A 17,059-nucleotide genomic window follows, 5' to 3' on the forward strand; every position below is an offset into this window, starting at 1 on the left:
ACTTAAACTAGGCAATGCGGTCATTGCCATCTCAGCTGGTGCATTTGGTACCATTACTACAGCAGTAGTTCTATCTCCTGTACCCACATCAGGTCCCAAACAAGAATCATTTGTCTTCATTGCTCAAGCTGAATATCAAGGAGATCTCGAATTCAGAAGATCATTTAGAAAAATATCCTCCTCATCAGAATCACTGGTTTGCTTCTCTCCTTCTTTTGTCTTGTCTTTATCATTAGTTTCTTTAACTATAGCAGGATAGGCTTGTACAACTTCCATCATAACCTCTCTCCGGCATTTCTCTTGTCAATCCCATTTGCTGTCTAGCCACTGTCTAAATAAACCCTTTACCTGCTAAGAAATTCTCTTCCTCTCTTGCCATTAAATCCCATTTATTTAATTCCTGAAACACTGTAGCTCTGGGCATCGGCTTCATGTCATTCATGGTTTGTCATAAGAAATCCAGCTTTTTCATGTTAAAGGTAACCTCTAACATAAACTGTAACTTTTTGTTAGATGCAGTATATTCATGCCGTTCAGAAATCCAAGTGACTGTATTGTTCTAAGGACCCCTGTTCTTTATAATAATGTATAGAATCCATGGCCCGTCATCATTTTATGTGCAGGCATTCGCTCAGCAGGTCATTTCTGGCCCTCTGCAGATAAAACAGAAACTTTAGGCTTTTCCGCTACGTTCCCCATTATTTTCGCTTAAAATTATCTAAAAAATCATGACAAACGAACTAGCAAACAAAAACCAATCCCAGTGTGAATCTGTCAAAGGTCAAATTATCAAAATGCATACCCACCAGCAACCGACCGATGAAAGGGCGTTTTTTTGGTGACGTCTCACTATTCCCAGCATGGCTCCCTGGCTGACTAACCAATAACAGCGCCACTTCTCCTTGAACAGGGAAAACAATTGCAGAACCTTTCTAACTCAATTTTAAATTAAATAAACCCTTGTCTGCTCAACCTAAATTAAAATTAATTCAGTAAATCACGGCAAGGTTAAACTCTCAATTGATAGAAAACCAGAATAGCTAAACAGCACCCTTCAGAATATTGTTTAAAGTCTCAACTCGCTCTAGTGCCCATAGGAGCAAGGTACACTACCCCAAATTAGATACACAATCCTGGAAAGGAAATGTATTCGTTCAGAAACACCTGTCTGTGTGCATGCAACGCCACACACTACACACGACCTTGTGTAGACAAGAAAAAGCACACTATCTCAAGATGTTGGGATTTCGACGAATCCGAAACCAAACAAACCAATAATAAACAAAATAGACTCACAAATCTGAATAACACATCAGCAATACAGTTATCAATCCAGCAATTGCACCCACCATAAGCATTGCATATCCAAACATCTTAAAAAGAGCACAGCAATCCACTCACCTCACAAATACATTCAACACTGACAAATCAATTCACCCTATTTATACTTACACTCCAAATCATTCAAGAACGCGATGTAAATTCCCTCCCGAGAAACTCCAGCACTAGAACTGTTGGCAAAGTTACAGAAAATTGCTAGTTTCGGACGGGGCATTAAGGACCTGTTGGGGACCCCTGAGATAGAGAAAGTACTCTTTAATGCGTAACCATCCTCCGCTACAAATTTGTAGCAGCAGAAGTGTATCCCAATATTAAGGACATTGCAATGAAAAGTTAAGGTGTTTTCTTTTACAGAAATTAAGAATAAACACCTGGAAGGCTGAAACGCAGAATTGTACAGAGTAGCAACGTCAGAAATGAACCGGCATCTCAAATGAACAGAAAAATCATAAAGAAATAGGGCAGCAACCCTAGCAGGAAAACGGTTTAATAAAAAAATCTGGCTCACTTCCAGAATCAAGGGGTTCTTATACAGAAGTTTTGTATAACAAATTGGAGACCGAATAGAATCATCGGTGTATGATCACCGGTATCAACTCTTTTAGCAAATCGACAGGTCATATTCTAAGTTCATAAGCACAATTCCATTTATAAAAGCTTCCAGCATCTTCCACGCTATTGCCACTCGGAGATATTCAAACTAAACGCTTTACACCAATGAATAAGATCAGGCCCAGCAATGAAACTAAAGAGGAAGGGCCTTGGAAAGAGTTTGGAATATTAGGAAGTTCATTCAAAGCACGATAGTACAAATCTATGACATCAGCTTGCTTTCGTTTCTGCAGAACTTGTAAGGAGAGAAGATGCACAGGGGGACGAGATAGGAGGTGGAAGAAGAGGAGTGAATGATAGAAATAGCATCAAAACAGCAACTGTGTTATCCAAGATGGTGTTTTCATATAAATGTGGCATAACTAAATTATATTAGTAAACACACGTCTATACATATTAAACTTGTTTCAACTGTAAAAATATTAGTTCAGCATTTGCGTATTGTTTTCATCAGTACAACCATTTGTCAATTATTTCTCAGGAAAATACGAACGTATAAAAACGCTACTAAAAACCAACTGCTTGTATCCAACTACAGCCACACACACAATAAAAATCCATATGAACATGCAAAAGCAATCCCCCATGTATGACTGATCTAACCACAACATCCTTATTTATAGCATTTATAAAGCACATATTCATCTCCTAAGGTATATATTGGCGCTAAACAACAGTCCTGACACAAAACAACTCTCCATTAAACAGAGAGGTACAGAGAGCTTAAAAGAGCAAACAGTCAAGTTTTCAATAATTCATGAAATGTAATAAGATCAGAGGTAGAATACAGATCAAAGGGAAAACTGAATGCAAAATATGGAAATAGATTAATGGATCCAACCTAAAAAGTGTCCCCAATATTTAACACTGGTATTACCAAAACATTCAAGTGCAATAATTACGGCAGGCATGTCACCACTGTGTCAATGATGTGTCAGGATGTAAAGAACTATCAGTGTTATGCCAGAGCAAGCATTATCTACGAGTAAGCGATATTATGCCTGTGTATGAATAGTATGTTAAGAATTACAGCCATGAAAAATTATAATGATAATTTCTTGTGTGGCAAGGCTCACAAAATTAAACAGAGAACCTTCAAATTAATACAGGTACAACAATATCCTTTCTCTCATTTTACATATTTTATTACTTTTTCTGTAGTTTATCAAAAATATTTAAAATGTTTTTTTCTTTTTAAATCGTTTCTTGTGTATACATCATTTCATAAACATGGGTAATAATCCAATCAATATTAAAAATACAGTGAAAATACAATGTGTTAAAAAAAACAACACTGGCGTGGAAATCACACAAATAATGTCTGTGCTACCTCAACCTTAGAAATTGTTTTTGAATCTGTAAATTTGTAGAGTGGTATGAATGAGTAAGTGTGTATGTTGGTTGGTGTGTGACAGACAGGGTGATAGTTTTTCATTGGAAAGCACTTGGTTTTTTTAACATATTGTATTTTCACTGTATTTTTAATATTGATTGGATTATTACCAATGTTTATGAAATGATGTATACACAAGAAAAGATTTAAAAAGAAAAAAACATTTAAAATATTTTTGATAAACTACAGAAAAAGAAATAAAATATGTAAAATTAGAAAGGATATTGTTGTACCTGTATTAATTTGAAGGTTCTCTGTTTAATTTTGTGAGCCTTGCCACACAAGAAATTAGGATTTGACCACGGGGGAATATCATTATAATTTTTCATGCGTGTTGTCCTCTCTTTTCCCTGGTCATTAAAGTAACCATAGAGGGGGTCCCAAAATTCATGTGAAGAATTACAGCCATGACCAGCATTGAGAGTTGGAAAACGTTATCTATTCCTGAGAATACATTACGTGGCGTATCAAAATATATCACGCCGCCATTGCATTTTCATTTCACTGTGATACTACATCAAAAAAAGAAAAAATCATCTCTTGTGTGCTCCCTACTGATCACTTACCAGGTTTGTTCATGTTACAGGCAATTTCGAGCCAGTGAAAAGATGGCAATTTCACAAACAACTGTGCATCTCTTTCACACACTTGCCAATCAAGAACCATGTTTCTGAATTTTACTTTTTTCCAGAGGTGCGTATGGAAAGTAGGCTGCAATGCATTTTATTTGCCTGGGCTCCACCACAAGGCAGTAAGACTATTTCGATTGGGATGGCACTCAGCAACAGAGTGCACCTCATATGCTGCTCCAGTACCAAACACCATAACTGCTGCTTGCAGGCACTCTGTATGTGGGACCAGACACATTGCTTTCTATAGTCTTGCATCTAGAGTCATATACTTCACCTATCAATCTCTGAAATAATGGAGCAAAGTGGCTTTACTCACAATACCCAACACCCAAACCACCAAATGGCTGTTCAGTACAAACAATAATATAACACTGGCTATAAAACTAGTGGGTGAGAGGGAATAACCCACTGCCCCACTCTAAGTATTCTGGCTTATGGATTGATCCAACTTGTGCAAGAAGCTCCAACTACGCCCAGTTATAAGATCTAAAAATGCTGCCACCTTTTTAACAATCAATTTCAAATATTCCAGAGTATCATAGAACAAAAACAAAATAGAAGCTGTTCAGCCAGATCTAAACACATTGCTACCCTCCTAACAGCAGAAAGGTCAAGTGTACCAAAATATCCAACATCTGACGAGATCAGAGGAGACACAGGATTGGAATTCAGGCTTTCAGGCTCAGGTCTGAAATACAATTTTCAGACCATAATTTAAACAAACATTTCCACTGAGCTGTGCAGTTCAAAAACAGACTAAACATTCCGTAGATAAGAGTCAAATAGCTATTTGGGAGGGTTGAGTTGCTGGCCCTTTTCCCACAATTCCCTAAATCTGAATAAAAATGTGCACTTTTATTTTCAAATAACTGAAGAAAATGTTAGAAAGCAGGTTGCAGATAGAGGTTAATATCCACCAGTTGAGAGGACATAACATCTAGCAGCTAAGTTGCAAATTTTGCAGCTGAGATACCTACACTCAACTCTCAGCTCTCCTTTGTTTAAAATATGTGATTACGGTTACCTATAATTACGTCATTTAACAGTGTGTGAGGCAAATCAAAACATCCGTGGAGACCCCAAGCTGTCCCATTCCCAGGTGTGATGAGTTGATCCAGCTCTGTTTTCGCTTTATTTGTATTGTGATGATTCTGGTTGTTTCTCGGTTCAAAATACAGTCTTGTTTTACAAAGAAATCACTGTAAAAAGCGGGGCCTGATTTAGGCTTTGGCAGACACAATACACTCTTCCCAGGTGGCAGGGAGCATCACCTGCACCACTGTGACGAACTGCTGTCTGCCAAATTTGGAGATTACCTCTGTCCCAGCTTAACATTCTTACCAGCCAACCAAAAGCATGCTCCAAGCCTCCAAAATAAACCCTCACTTTTATTGTGAGCAAGATGAAACAGCAAATTATGGACATGCTGCTATCTGTGTGAAAAAAATCACAAGCCAGAAATCTGGAAAGGCTAACCCGGCCTTTCATCTTTGTGAGGTTGATTAATTGAATACCATTGCTTATGTAATAGTTACAACTAGATATTCACAGTACTTACAAATATCAACAATTGTATTTAGCTATATTTAGAAAACAAAGTACTATTAATTACAGAGGAGCCCTGATCTGATGCCTTAGCAAGCCTTCCTTTGTTTTAATACTGTTGGGTCTCTGGTGCAAGAAAAAAATGAACAAAAGTTGTGTAAATAGCACAGGACTGATTTAGGGATCAAACTGAGGTGCCATTTAAGGGAAAAAGTAATTTCAGTTGTGGCATTACCCGTTATCTGTAATAAAGCGGATAGTAGCTGTGCAGTGTTCTACAACATTTTTTTTACAATGCATGCCAGATAGTTTTACTAACTAGGGCGAGAGGAGAAAATGTTGAGGGATAGAGGGAGGGAGGGCGGGCTGTAGGGAGACTTTTCAGTGCCTTAGCATAGAAGGGTGGCATCAGCTCCAACAGGAATGCTTTCACAGGTCAAGAGAGCTTCAGGTGGAGGCGTGGCCAGCAGCATGGCCAGCTAGGAGGTGTCTCCTTGTAGCTCCGGACGAGCTGCTCTTAATCCGGCGGAAAACTGATGCTTCACAGCCCAAAATCAACCCCTAAAGACACGTTGAGCTGCTGTACCTCCCTATAACTAGTAATCTACCGGTCAAACAGCGAAACTAGCCGAAAACAGCAGAAACGGTGACGGAAGCGAACCCGGCCGTAGTGCATCAAGATGGCGGGGGCACACTGAATGACTGGATCTTGCCCGGGGACGGAGCACTGCTCGGACCGATTCACTGGCAGAGGGACAACAGCCGAGCGCTCCCCGGCCGCCTTCAGGATCGTCGCGGATGAGGAGAAGTGGCCGGCGCCCATACGCAGGACGCTCCTGGAGCACAAGGTAGCTGGCGGTGAAACCCGATCGAGCCCACTGCACCCCCCACCCGCAGGGCTGCGGAGACGCCGACGTCGGATCGTGGCGGGATCTATCCTGGGTGCGGGGGGAATAGAGACGGAGCCCGCCGTAAGGGGCAGACTGCGCCCGCGACGGCAAGCACGGCGCACACGGAACCCCGTGACATCACCGGCCGGCTGCCGGGAGGTAAGAAGAACCCCTGTGCCTCGGTGGCACGCGGGAGCTTGGCCCGCAAACGTGTGCCTAACACTGCAATATCCCGACACGAGCTCCGGTGGGCCTGACCAGACTACCTCCGCACTGGACAGACCTGCTCTACATCTCCCCTGCGGCGTGGGGCTGGTTCCCCCCCCCACCCCCTGGCCAGTGGGACTGGGCGCTGGTGGCAGAGTGGAGAGGCCTGCGAGGCCTGGGCCTTGCTGCGTCCATGAGGTAGAGCGTGGCTCTGGGCTGATTGATAGGGGCCGGAAGTGGGGACATAGCCTATGAGTACCTGGATTAGGCGGCGTCCAGAGCAACACCCGGCCAGCAGACTACATCCACAGCTGGACGCTACAACACTGAGGTGGAGGAAAAAGGACAGGACGCAGCAGGTGGGAGGCACAATATAACGAGGCACTACGCACGCCCAAAGCACCTCATCCGAATAGACTCCAAGGAAGTGGGTGCCATACAAATTAACCCTCGTAGAAGACGGCAAGGAGACCGTAGACTGCGGACAGGGATTGGGACCCCAGACAAGGCACTGCTCGGATTTGAAGATACGTGCAGCGAGGCGCAGGTCTCGAGTCCGCAGGCCTGCTGCACTGGTGGAGATAGACATAAGTTCCGCGCGGAAGGCGCTGCTCGGCGCCATCGTCCATGGGGAAGAAAGATACACTCCCCAAATCTGCCAAACAGGGCCCCATGGACAACTTCGCCGCACCACGACCGAACACTGAGGTCGCATCCACGACAAACGGCCCGCGTTCAGACACCAACCTCCTGATGGCCGCCATCCAGGCATCCAGGGCTGACATTCAGGAATCCAGGACAGCATTGGAAGTTAAAATTGGCGAAGTGGGGTCGGAGGTGACGCTACTACGACAAGACTTCCGGAAGCTCTCAGACCGGGTGACTACGGCGGAGACGCGAATAGGGGAAGCGGAAGACTCGATCTCCACGCTGAGGAAGGACATGGCTGAGCTCCAGGCCTCGCATCGTCAGCTACTGTGGAAGGTTGACGATGCAGAAAATAGGGCGAGACGCAACCACCTGCGCTTTGTCGGATTTAGAGAGGGAATTGAGGGGACGGACATGGTGGCCTTCCTCCACTCCTGGCTGACGACAACCTTCCCGACGGCGCAGTTCTCAAACTGTTTCATCATCGAAAGGGCCCATAGAGCCCTACTGGCTCGACCACCTGAGGGAGCGAGACCCAGACCCGTCATTGCGCGCTTCCTCAATTTCGCGGACCGGGACCTGACATTGCAAGTCTAGAAAGCTGGGGGAAATCCGCATGGAGAACGCAACTATCATGATTTTCCCTCACTATAGCCAGGAAGTGCAGAAGCAACGCCGTTCCTTCGACGCGGTCAAAGCAAAGCTGAGAGACATGAACATTATCTATATGCTACTTTTCCCACCAAATTTAAGGTGATCTACAAAGACAAAGCGCACTTCTTTAATCATCCGGAGGATGCCTGGCAATGGCTAGAAGAACGTCCCATATTTCGCAGACAGGACAACAATGGAGGGGGCGGATCAGACAGACCGACTCCACACGGACCGCAGTGGGAACGGCCGAAGACTCAGCGACCAAAAGCGCAAAGATTTAGGAGACAGACACAGACCACGCCCTACCCGGGACGCACCCAGATGGACAGACGAAAAGGTCACTCTGCATCACCCAGTGGGAGAGGCGCAACGGGATCTGGACTTGGTCGTACGGGCAGGGCCTCTCGCTCGGAAGGAGAAGAGAGAGAAGACTCCGAAGCCCGCTCATCGGGAGAGGAAGAGCACACTCCGTCCATCCACTGGAAAAAGCGATTCGTGAGTTAGAACAAGATGACTCAGGGCAAGTGACGGATCCCCGTCCGGACACGCAGGACTCACACTCCTGAACAAGGGCAGATTGGGCAACTGAGATTGCAGCTCGTCGCTAAGAGGACACGCAAGTTGTTACACCCTCCTTACACCTATTGTTCTCTATTGGCTGCAGATTTTCTTGTACACACACTTTTTTTTTCTTGGCTTTGACTCCTGAGACTGTCTAATGGGGAATGTACTACATGTTTTGCATTGAATTCGTTAAAGTAGGTGAAAAGGGTGGGGGTCTTCTGGGAGGGCGATAGACCTTCTCCTGCTGACAGTTCTGCCTTACAGTGAGATGGGATTGAAAGGGGGGGGGGGAGGTGGGGTGGGGGGAAGGCGGGGGGATTTCGCTATGTTGAAGCAGCAGGTTGGGGACACCACATGGGGGGGGAGAGGGAGTTGTAGGGAGTTGGGGGGGAGGGGGGAGCGAGGCACTCCGTTTGAGTGTCGCAACCATAGGTAGGACGGACACACGCGACAGGCAACACATCCCACGACAAAACATCAGAGGCTATCTAGTACTAATTAGTGCATCACGCAGGCTGTTGGCCTCTGTCCCACACCGGACACCGTCACAGGGGATGCGGGGTTTCCCACTTACACATTACCGACGTGACTATGGGGGATCATGAGCGGAGAGCTGGCCACGAAGAGGGCATTAAGGTGATGACCTGGAATGTTAACGGCCTAGGCTGTAAGATTAAACGTGGCTTGGTAAACAATTACATCAAGAGGTCTGGGGCAGATGTTGTACTCCTCCAGGAAACACACCTACAGGGTAATAGATGCGCCTTTCTGGCAAGGGGACAGTACAAAGTTTTGGCGCACGCAGGGTTCTCCTCCGGGTCTAGAGGGACTGCGATACTCATTAAAAAGAACCCACCAATGAGAGTTACACAGATCTGGACGGATAGACAGGGCACCTATGTAGGGGTCAGGGGGTCATGGAGAAGAAGGGAATACACAATCATATCAGCATATGCCCCACCCAAACTGCAGGCAGATACCATGAAGGGGATATCAGACATTATTCCTAATACATCGGACACGATTCAAATCCTTGGGGGAGACTTCAATGACGTGATGAGCCTCTCCGCTGACCGGACTGGTGAGCGAGATAGATCCCAAAATACTACCCCCCTAGCTAAATCTATGGAGACACTAGGACTCCTAGATGTATGGCGCTGGCTACATCCGGACACACGGGCGTTTTCCTTCTTCTCCGGGGCACACAAGGTTTACTCTCGCCTGGACTATATCTTCATGGCACGACAGGCGCTGCAAGTGTCAGACTCGGCGGAATACTATGCTCGAGGGGTGTCTGACCACTCCCCCCTAGCGATCCAGATTGGTAGACGAAAGAGGAGGGGTCCCACGACCCTTCGGCTCTCGGCCAGGGATTTACAAAACCCGGACATTAGGAAGGGACTTAGGGCCGACGTGAAGGTGTTCTTACGGGAAAATGTGGGAACGGTAGACTCGAGAGTAGTCCTGTGGGAGACGCTCAAAGTGGTGCTGCGTGATAAGGCCCACTGTAGACTGGCTGAGGCTAGAAAGAAGAACCAGACTGAGGTACAGACCCTGGAAGCACAAATATTACGACTAGAGCAGGACCATTTACTCACGAGAGACATAGGGATGCAACGACGCCTTGCAGATACCCAAGCACAATACAGACAGCTAGTGACGGGGGAGGCCAGGACGCAAGCATTGGCTACATTACACCGCATATATGATGTGGGTGATAAATCGGGGAGACTATTGGCCTGGCTCAGTAGGAAGGAGAGAGACGAACGTTGGGTAGAGAAAATAAAGATAGGTGCTGACTCTTGGGCCAGCACCGACGATAAAATAGCTGAAGCATTTGCCGAATGCTACGAAAATCTATACAAGGCCCGAGATCTGGGCTCCAAAACGGAGGCACTCCAATACATGGCTCCCATCACTCTCCCGGTACTTGAGGAGGCCGACTGTGCGGACCTAGAGTCCGACATCACGGAAGAGGAAGTCCGAGCAGCGCTGGCCAAACTTCACAACGGCTTTCCTGCGGAGCTCTTCAAGAGCATGGCCGACCTCCTGACGCGACATTTGCTGGGCATGTTCCAGGATGCAGAAAAGGAGGGACAGTTCCCCCTGGATCTTAGACAAGCTACGATTGTCTCGATCCACAAACCTGGGAAGCCACCAGAGGACTGCACCTCGTACCGCCCCATCTCCCTGCTAAATGTAGAGGCCAAGATATATGCAACCATACTGGCTCTGCGAATGAGAAGAGTCGTCCCAGGCCTGATACATATGGATCAGACAGGATTCGTCCCCGAAAGGGCCACCAGGTACAATTTACGGAGGACGCATAACTGGCTACATGTGATAAAGGACAGAGCAGAACCACATTGGTTCATGTCCCTAGACGCAGAAAAGGCGTTCAACGCTGTCCACTGGCCCTTCTTAGAGGGAGTGCTCGAACGAACGGGTTTTGGACCCAACTACAGGAAGAAAATCAATCTACTGTATCCAGGCCCTGGAGCCCGAGTAAGGGTCAATGGGGTGACGTCGAGGACATTTCCTATACAACGGGGAACCCGACAGGGATGCCCCCTGTCACCCCTACTATTCGCCCTGACAATTGAGGTGATGGCCTCCGCGGTCAGACAAAACGAGAGGATCACGGGGTTCTGTATAAGCCATACAGACACACGAGAGGAAAAATTGTCCCTCTACGCCGACGACATTCTCCTCTATATCACGCGACCGGAAAGCACAATAAGGGCGCTATTTGACGAACTGGCAAACTACGGTGCGAGGTCCGGATACCAGATTAACTGGCACAAATCAACACTCTATGACCCCCGGGGGCGTAAGGACTGGCCTCAATTGCCGCAAAATCTACAGACAACTGATGAAGGCTTCCGATACCCAGGGATATGTATCACTGCTGACAGAGACGCCTCATATGTACATAATATCGCACGGATCATACTTGACTTCAAAGCTGACGCGAGTAGGTGGCAGTCCCTTCCCTTGACAATACTTGGTAGGGCAGCGATGTTCAAAATGATATCTCTCCCAAAATTCCTTTATGCCTTCCAAAATGAATATTTCCTGATACCACCCAAGACTTTCCGAGACATACATGCGGACCTCCGATCATTCCTCTGGTTGGGGAAACACCCCAGAGTTGCACTGGCTACACTACAGAGACACCAGTATGACGGGGGGGATCTCACTTCCTGACCTGGAAGCCTACTATTGGGCAGAACACCTGGCTCCCATCAATGACTGGCTCCACGCACCTGCCACTCACCCCACATACGCCCTAGAAAGATACCAAATGGGTACACACTCAAGCCTACACTACATATATGGCGGGAAGGGGCGGACGGGACTACTGCCGGCCACAAAGATCACGCTGGGGGCGTGGAACAGAGTCACGAATGTCACGGGATGGGCGCACAGGGCCACGAAGCAAACACCAATATGGGAGTGCTCATGGCTCAAAGAGCTCAGCAAACTGAGAGGGTTCGAGGGATGGGACGACATCGGCATCACTACACTAGGGGACATCACCAAAAATGGAGCACTGAAACCCTTTGCTTCGTTGCAAACCGAATTTGGGCTACAGCGTTCTCAATTCTTTAAATATATACAATTGCGACACGCTTACTTGGCGGAAGGGGCACTACAAGAGCCGCTACCCGAATACGCACCACTAGAGGGCCGTCTGTTACAGGAACAGATCCCAGGCAAAGCGGTCTCCTTGACCTACAAAACAATCATGAATAATAGACCAAACACACTGGCGGGCCTCCGAGACAAATGGGAGCAGGAAGTGGGTGAGATGGATGAGGTAGACTGGGGGGGGTACTGATGCACCCTAGAGAAGTAGCAATCAAGTCACGATTACGCCTAATCCAGTTTAAGATCTTACATAGAGTATACTATGATAGAGTAAGGCTATGCAAAACGGGGAGGGTATCAGACCCCAGCTGCCTACGCTGCAGACACGAGAACGGGACCTTCCTACACATAATATGGTCATGCCCAAATATACAAGCCTACTGGAGCGCGATTATCACGGAACTGAGTGACGTACTGGAGATAGACATACCATTGGAACCGAAATTGGTCCTCTTGGGCATGACTAATGATATAGATCTAGCCCGCCCCCTACTAATCTTTCTGGTGTTAGCCCTGGTGGTGGCCAAGAGAGACGTAGCTAGGAAGTGGGTAGCGCCCGACACGCCTCAGCTAGGGGAATGGAGGAGGGGACTAGACATCTACATGGCTGCCGAAAGGGTCACGTATAAAGCAAGAGGCTGTCCGAGGAAATTCCGTAAAGTGTGGGGTAAATGGAGGCGTTATCATGGCCTGGACGGGGGCCTCTGATGGGACATAAAACAGTTATGTGTTGGCCAGCAGAAGTGGGGAAGCCACGAGCCTCAAGATGGTGGGTGGGAACTGCAGGGGGAACTGTGATGGATGGACATGTTGGTCTGCGATGATGGAAATTCCACTTTGACGGAGGAGGGCGGGATGTGGGATTTGGGGTGCGGGATTCCTACCTGATGATGACATGCATGTTCTATGTACTGCCTTGTTGGGAAAAAACAATAAAAATGTTTTTTTTTTAAAAAGAGATTCAGCTGTGCGTGCTTTTATTCATTTGTGCCTTTTTGTTCCTGAAAATTCTACCAGTGTGAGCTTTTACCTAACCTCAAATAGAAGTGCCTCCCCAGTGCTTTTGTGATCCCAGATTGCATCAGCTTTCCCAGCAGTGAAACCTTCTTGGTGCTGGAAAATTACAAGACTACAGAACTGTGAACTTCTTCAAGAAGTGTCCTATCAGTGGGAAAAGATCTTCACAGTGTATACACTTATGAGCTCTCTTTTACTAATTTTATTTATTCTTTAAAGCAGCGATTCTTAACCTGGGGCCTGAGGACCTCTGGGGGTCTGCACCGCCTACTCAATGGGTCCACGGCTGCTTATACAATTAAATATTAACATATTTATTGAGTATATAAATAAGCAAAATTACAAATGTTAAAATGTTCTATAACGGCGAAGGAAATTTGAGGCTAAAAATTAAGTTGGTATCCTAAGATTGAATCATTGGAGCAATGCAAGAGCGTCAAACAGAATAAAGTAAGGCGATGGGATCTATTTGGGAAAGCTACAAACGTCCCTTTTTTTATTTTGTTTTATTTATTTGTAAATTAAATAAAATATTTCCTCATTTGTGTATTTGTTTGATGAAAGTTTGTTTCCGTATTTTTGTGTGTATTGTTTTGCAGTTCAAATCATCGAAGTTGCTTGGATTGAGGTCCCCGGATTCGAATAGGGACCAAGGGTGGTGGGGATCCCCAGATTCCAGTGGGTGTCCCCAGAAGGTCAAAAGGCAAATAACTACTTTACAGCATTTGTGGGATTATAAATAAACAAAGGAGATGTGAAATAAGATCTGTGTAATGCCCGGTCCCCAGCAGTTCCTGTTTAGTACCACAAAGCAGATGTGCAAGTTTACACTGGGCGCAATTTCAGTAACGGTGAAGTGGGAGAACTTAAACAATAATTGTTCAGCAGGAATATTAAAATCAGTGCCCTTGAGAAAGACGAAATCGTTTGTCTTGACAGCCAGCCCTGCCAAGTATCACGCATAAGGCGTTAGACTAACGCATTTCAGTGTGGTAATCCGCTTTACCGCACTGAAATGCATTGTCACGCATATCTGCATTGGTGTGTCTCAACCTGAAACCTCCAAGCGCAGGCGGCAGCAGCGCGCCACCCGTAGCGTGCACTAGGCGCGCTGTGCTACCGCAGCAGGCTTTAACTCACACTCAGTGACAACTGAACTGAACTGCAGTGCCCGTGGCCTCATGGATTCAACTTTATGTGATCAGATAATTCGGCACGGGTGACTGGTAGCCTGACGTCATGATGATCTATGGCAGTGTCCAATGGCTGTAGCTACAATTGCGCCCCTGGGGACGTCACATCCTGGTAATGGGGAGTGAGAAGGTTTAGGGAAGGCGCACCTCCGCGATGGCAGGTTATGGGCGGCTCCCCATTAACAAAATGAAAGAAACCTCTTTGGACGAGATTCTCTCGCATTAACCAGGGAATTAAACGTCATAAAATCTGACAGAATGTAACTGAAGTTTATATCGGAACATCGGACTTTCCAGAGAGCACGTATGGTACCGAAGCGGTCTGTCCGCGTGGATGAGAAGATGTACTCTGCAGCAGGAAGAGAGGCTCCTCTGCAGGATGAACCATGAGTTGAGAAGCTTGTTCTAACACCGAAGGTAAAGCAAAAATGCAGTAAGTTTGTTTTTAAAATGACATAAATCTTTTCTATTTGCCACAGAATAGATGCAATTCTCCGAGTTTATTAACTCGTGCAAATAGGTTAACTTCTGTTTAGCGGGCGGTGCGCCGAACCCATGGGTCTACCACTTACTGGGGTGGCATTTGGAAATACTACAACCTACTGTGAGCGCTGTGTGTGCCTCACAGCCGGCTCTCATGAGGCTTGCCCAGCAATCATGCTACCATGACACTGCTGACTGCGGGGGCCGGAGTCCGCCAGTCAGCTGACGCTGATTACTTTATGGTATAGGCCTGAGGCAGCTCAGCGTTAGGGCCTCTCAGATTTCTGGTTCTGCAGTCTAAAAGCAAGTTCTTGCTCTTTTTGATATTAATTCTTATCAGAGCCATGTAACCTGCTTTTTTGATGTCCGCTTTATATTGTATTCTTGTGGTGACCTCCGAGACTTACATTCCTACCGCACAGCATTCGCTTATGAATAATGTGGCTCAATTCACCCCACTGCAAATGATCAATCTTTTCTCATCACATTCATTTTTTGCATGACCTCGTCTAGGACAACAGCCACCACCTGGTAAAAGGGATTTGTTTTATTCTCCCTGTTTTAACATGCTCCTCATCTTTTTTTTTTGCCTGATTAGCATTGCTTCCTCCTTTTTTAGTCAATACATTATGCCATCCAAAAGTCACAAGTTTATTATACAAGCAGCATTGTACAAGGAAAGCTATTAAATAGCAATAAAATAAAGCACATACTTTCATCACTTTTATGAAATATGTAAGTAAAGAACACTCAGTCTGAGGAGTATGACCATGGTCTTCAATGCTATGTCGTGTGAAGTGATGCCCGCCCTCTTTCATAGCTGCCAAGGTTTCAGATTGCTATTTATGATGTTTTGATAATTTCGTTGTAATTATGAGTCCGCCATTTGCAGCAGTTTTGAGATCTTCTTAGAGTTTCTCAATGCCCAAATGGGTCTAATTTCATATATGTATGCGCTTCCCTCGTCTTCATTGCTTGATTTTCAGCACGCAAGAAAAGTGTCACTCATATTCGTTGAAATGTCACACATAATTACACTGAAATTATGAAAATGTCTCACAAGGCAATATGAAACCTTGGCAGCTATGGACAGCACCCCTAGTAAAATGGTGTCATCCACTGAAAAGTACCGCCATTTGGTGAGTCTAGGCTTCCTTTTCCCTTTGACAGAGATTTATACCTGCAAACTATCACTATTTTCTACGATTCTCGTGTGTTTTATTTAAAAACCTAATCATTTCTGGTCTGTAGATAGACGTGTTTATAGGTACAAGCTGGCAGTAGTACTTAGGCTTTGGGCTATTTCAGATTGACGGGTAATAACATCTACACGTTGGCCAAGAAAATAAGTGCCGGGAAGTTGTAGTGTCTATGCTGATGTACTATGAAGCCGAGCCTGTATTTGTAACGAAAAAGTTATTAACCATTTGGATCACTAAATCACATTGATTGAATAGAGGGTACGACGGAAGCTAACAAAGTGGGATATGCAGTGCACAGGCCTAAACTAGCTCTTAACTTCAGTGACACACGCCTGAGCGAGAGAGGTGCAAGCTGCCTGCATCATGCGCTCATGCTAACCGTCTTTGTGACCCAGAGATTCATCTGCCCCGCCTCCCTCCTTCTCCGACTCACCCAGACTAGGCGGTAGTCGCCACTACGTAGTTGGCCCCGTCACTGATTACGGGCGGAGCGGATGGCTGCGAAAGCAGCCCACGTAACCAACACGTCAGCTCTGATGCGACTCTGCGTTGAGAGAAAATGCCGGCGGGGCGGGGTCTGCGCGCCCTCCTCAGCTCAGAGAACGACGCTTTGCTCACCAGCACGAGCCCAGTGTAGAAAGAGCGCTTGTTAGGTAGGGAAGAAAGAAGCGGGGGCCTTTGGGCAACGCTAGCGCGATATGTAGTAATGGAAACAGGAGGACGTGACGAACGCGAATGTTAATCGGTTGGGCGTATTCAACCGCCGCAGCACGTGCACAACTTGAAAGAATGCTCACACCTTTGTGAGGGCCGTTCCCGCGAAATAACCTTGGAGGCGCGATAGTCAATTTATTTTTATTTATGCAATTTTATATAGCGCGAACTTTACCCGAAGGTGTCAGAGCGCTTTACATAGGACCCAGTTACAACCATAAGGCATGAAGGTTACAATCGGAAGAACAAATTTGCAAAATTTTTGACTTACATAAGAACCAGTTGAAAACATACGGACTTAGGATTACATGCG

The 17,059-nt window shown here is 46.1% G+C and overlaps 1 protein-coding gene across 2 annotated transcripts in view; it reads right to left on the reverse strand.

Annotated features, from left to right (window-relative positions):
- CREM (cAMP responsive element modulator) overlaps positions 1–16,769 on the reverse strand; it is an 837,541-nt gene extending 820,772 nt beyond the window's left edge. Inside the window, exon 1 of one of the 2 annotated variants that reach the window (XM_078663315.1) lies at positions 16,466–16,767. The gene's annotated coding sequence lies outside the window, so the exon portion shown is untranslated. Of the gene's footprint in view, positions 1–16,465 lie in introns of both variants that reach the window. The other variant, XM_078663314.1, reaches the window with a different exon arrangement.
- Between the last annotated feature and the right edge of the window lie 290 nt (positions 16,770–17,059).

This window comes from Lissotriton helveticus, chromosome 10 (assembly GCF_964261635.1).
Source record: "Lissotriton helveticus chromosome 10, aLisHel1.1, whole genome shotgun sequence".
In the NCBI taxonomy this organism is placed as follows: domain Eukaryota; kingdom Metazoa; phylum Chordata; class Amphibia; order Caudata; family Salamandridae; genus Lissotriton; species Lissotriton helveticus.